The sequence below is a fragment of the Balaenoptera borealis genome (genome assembly GCF_965194805.1).
Source record: "Balaenoptera borealis genome assembly, chromosome: 14".
Lineage (NCBI taxonomy): Eukaryota > Metazoa > Chordata > Mammalia > Artiodactyla > Balaenopteridae > Balaenoptera > Balaenoptera borealis.
The window spans coordinates 63,744,933-63,749,242 of record NC_138875.1 but is presented as its reverse complement, the minus strand read 5'-3'; positions in this window follow the sequence as shown (position 1 = coordinate 63,749,242).

Genomic DNA, 4,310 nt, shown 5'->3' with positions numbered 1-4,310 from the left:
TATGATACTTGTCTTTCCCTGTCTCACTTCACTTAGTGTGATCATCTCTATGTCCTTCCCTGTGACTGGAAATGGCATTATTTCATTTTATTTACGGCTGAGTAATATTCCATTGTGTCTATGGACGCCATCTTCTTTATCCATTCATCTGTCCTTATACACTTAGGTTGCTTTCATGTCTTCCCTCTTGTACATAATGTTGCCTTGATCGTTGGGGGTGCACGTATCTTTTAAACTGTTGGTTTTCTCGGGACCTTCGCCCAGGAGTGGGATTGTTGGGTCACATGGGACTTCTATGTTTAGTTTTTTAAGAACTTCCATACAATTCTCCATAGTGGATGGCACCGATTTCCATTCTCACCAACAAGGTAGGAGGGTTCCCTTTTCTCCATATCCTCTCCAGCCTTTATTGTTGTAGATTTTTTCATGATGGCCATTTTGACCTCATTGTACTTTTTTAAAAAAATAAATTTATTTTATTTTATTTTTGGCTGTGTTGGGTCTTCGTTGCTGCACGTGGGCTTTCTCTAGTTATGGCGAGCAGGGGCTACTCTTTGTTGCAGTGCGCGGGCTTCTCATTGCGGTGGCTTCTCTTGTTGCAGAGCATGGGCTCTAGGCGCGCAGGCTCAGTAGTTGTGGCGCACGGGCTTATTTGCTCCGTGGCATGTGGGATCCTCTTGGACCAGGGCTCGAACTCATGTCCCCTGCATTGGCAGGCAGATTCTTAACCACTGCACCACCAGGGAAGTCCCCACCTCATTGTACTTTTGATTGGCATTTCTCTCATAATTAGTGATGCTGAACATATCATGTGCTTGATGGCCATCTGTATGTCTTATTGGGAGAGATGTCCATTTAGATCTTTCAGCCATTTTTTATTGGGTCGTTTGTTCTTTTGATACGGAGCCGCAGGAGCTGTTTGTATATTTTGGAGATTAATTCCTAGTGGGTATCTTCGTTTGCAAGTATTTGTTCCCATTCTGAGGGTAGTCTTTTTGTTTATGGTTTCCTTCACTGTGCAAATGCTTTAAAGGTGCATGAGGTCCCATTTGTTTATTTTTGTTTTCTTTTTCATTATTCTAACTGGTGGCTCAGAAAAGTGGTGCTGCGATTTATGTCAAAGCGTGCTCTGCCTATAATTTCCTCAAGGGTTTTAGGGTATCCGTCCTTACGTTTAGATCTTTCATTGATTTGGAGTTTATTATTGTGCATGGTGTTAGAGCATTCTAATTTCATTCTCATTTGAATTTTTTTTTTAAACCTTTCATTTCTTTTTTTTTTTTTAATTAATTAATTTATTTATTTTTGGCTGTGTTGGGTCTTCGTTTCTGTGCGAGGGCTTTCTCTAGTTGCGGCGAGCGGGGGCCCCTCTTCATCGTGGTGCGCGGGCCTCTCACCATCGCGGCCTCTCTTGTTGCGGAGCACAGGCTCCAGACGCGCAGGCTCAGTAGTTGTGGCTCACGGGCCCAGCTGCTCTGCGGCATGTGGGATCTTCCCAGACCAGGGCTCGAATCCGTATCCCCTGCATTGGCAGGCAGATTCTCAACCACTGCGCCACCAGGGAAGCCCCTCATTTGAATTTTTTAAGGAACCTCCACACTGTTCTCCATAGTGGCTGTTATCAATTTACATTCCCACCACCAGTGTAGGAGGGTTCCCTTTTCTCCACACCCTCTCCAGCATTTATTATTTGTAGACTTTTTGACAACGGCTATTCTGACTGGTGTGAGGTGAATCCCCGTTGTAGATTTGATTTGCATTTCTCTCATAGTTAGTGCCGTTGACATCTTTTCATGGGGTTTTTTGAAAATAAGGTATGTAAAACGTACCTCTTGAAATTGGCTTCTTTAACGTCTGCCCTCTTTTGAATTCTTTTTCAATGACCTACCTCAGGACCTTTCTTGAGGGCAGGTGTTTTTTCTTTAAGACCCGCAGGCCTTGTGAATATTCAGTGCCCATCAGCACAGGTTTTAAAGTTGTTGTTACGGGAAAGAGCCCCAAGGCGGTAGCATTTCTTCATGCCCCACTCTTCTTTTTTTTTTTAATTTTTATTTTATATTGGAGTAGAGTTGATTTCCAAGGTTGTGTTTGTTTTAGGCATACGGGAACTTGAGTCAGTTATACATACATGTATATGTATTCTTCAGGTTCTTTTCCCATATCAGTTATTCCAGTGTGTTCAGTAGAGTTCCCTGTGCTATTCAGTAGGTCATCTTTGATTATCTATTGGATATATTTTAGTGTGTATGTGTTAACACCAATCTCCTAATTTATCCCTCCCCCATCTTTCCTTTTTGATAATCATAAGTTTGTTTTCTGTCAGTCAGTTTCTCTTTTGTAAATTTGTTCATTTGTATGTATGAATTTAAGATTCCAACTGTAAGTGATAGCCTAATGATATTTGTCTTTCTATCACTAAATTACTTCATTGATTAAATGCTGTGTTTGTTCTAGGTGTACAGAATCTCGTTCATTTATACATACACATACATCGATTCATCCTCAGATCTTGTTGCCATGTAGGCTATTACAGAGTGTTAAGCAGACTTTCCTTGGTACACGGTGATCTTTGGTGATTAGATATTTTGATTAGATATTTTATATATATTAGTATATGTATGTTAACCCCAGTATCCTAATTTATCCATACCTCGCACCTTTACTTTTGGTTAACCATAAGATTTTAAGTCTGTGAGTGTTTTTCTCTGTGGAAATTTGTTCATTGGTATCAATTTTTTGATAACACCTATAAATGATATCATAGGATATTTGTCTTTCTCTTTCTGACTTATTTCACGTAGTACGCTTATTTGTAGGCTCATCTATGTTGCTGCAAAGGGCATTGTTTCATCCTTTTTTTGTAGCTACTGTTCCATTGTGTACATGTACCACTTCCTCTTTGTCCATTCATGTGTTGATGGACATTTTGGTTGCTTCCATGTCTTAGTTACTGTATATCTTGCTCCCAACTCTGGTTACTAGGGCAAAAGAGCCTTCCTAGAAATCGTGTCCATAGTTTGTAAATTGGAATGGAATGTGCCAGGACAAACCCCTCAAAGCTTATGTCTCATTACTTCTTGTTGTTGTTGTTTTTTTAATTAATTTTTATTTTCTATCGGAGTAAATTTGATTACAATGTTGTGTTTGTTCTAGGTGTGCAGAATCTGGTTCATTTAAACATATACATATATTTATTCACCCTCAGATCTTGTTCCCATGTAGGTTATTACAGAGTGTTGAGTAGACCTTGCTTGGTACATGGTGGTCTTTGGTGATTATATATTTTACATATATTAGTATATGTATGTTAACTCCAGTATCCTAATTTATCCATTCCTTCCACTTTTCCTTTTGGATAACCTTAAGTTTGTCTTCTAAGTCTGTGAGTGTCCTTCTCTATGGAAATATATTCATTGGTATCAATTTTTAGATAACACCTATAAATGATATCATAGGATATTTGTCTTTCTCTTTCTGACTTACTTCACGTAGTATGATTATATCTAGGCTCATCTATGGTGCAGCAAAGGGCAAAGTTTCATTCCTTTTTCTGGCTAATATTCCACTGTGTACATGTAGCACTTATTCTTTGTCCATTCATTTGTCGATGGACATTTATCTTGGTTGTTTCCATGTCTTTTGGTTGTCTTCCATGTTCATGTGTGGATGGACATTTTGGTTGCTTCCATGTAAATATTGTAAATATTGCTGCAGTACACTTTTGGGTGCCTGTGCCATTTCAATTCTGGTCTTCTCGGGTTATAGGCCCAGTAGTGGGTCTGCCAGATCATCTGGTAGCTGAATTTTTTACCTTTTAAAGGCACCTCCATTTTGTTCTCGTTAGTGGCTGTTACCAGTTTACATATCTCCAAAAGCATAGGAGGGTACGATTTCTCCACAACCACTTCAGCATTTGTTTGTAGACCTTTTGCTGATTGCCATTCTGCCTGGTGTGAGGCATCACCTCTTTGCTGTTTGGATTTGCATGTCTCTAATTATTCGTGATGTTGACCATTTTTCAATGTCTTTTTTTATAGTAAAAAAAAAAAAGAGTGAGTAAATTTTACCTCGTGGTACTTTCTTCTTGAAAATTTGCCCCGTTTTGAATTTTTTTCTCTATTCCAGATGGTAGGACATTTTTTGAGGGCAGGTGTCATTTACAGCCCTGCAATCTTTGTGAATATTAAGTGACCATTAGCACTGGTTTTAAAGCTGCTGTTTCAGGAAATGGCCACAAGGCGGCAGGATTTCTACATTCGCAACTCTGGTTACTAGGGCAACAGAGCCTTCCTGGAAGCCGTGTTCCTGGG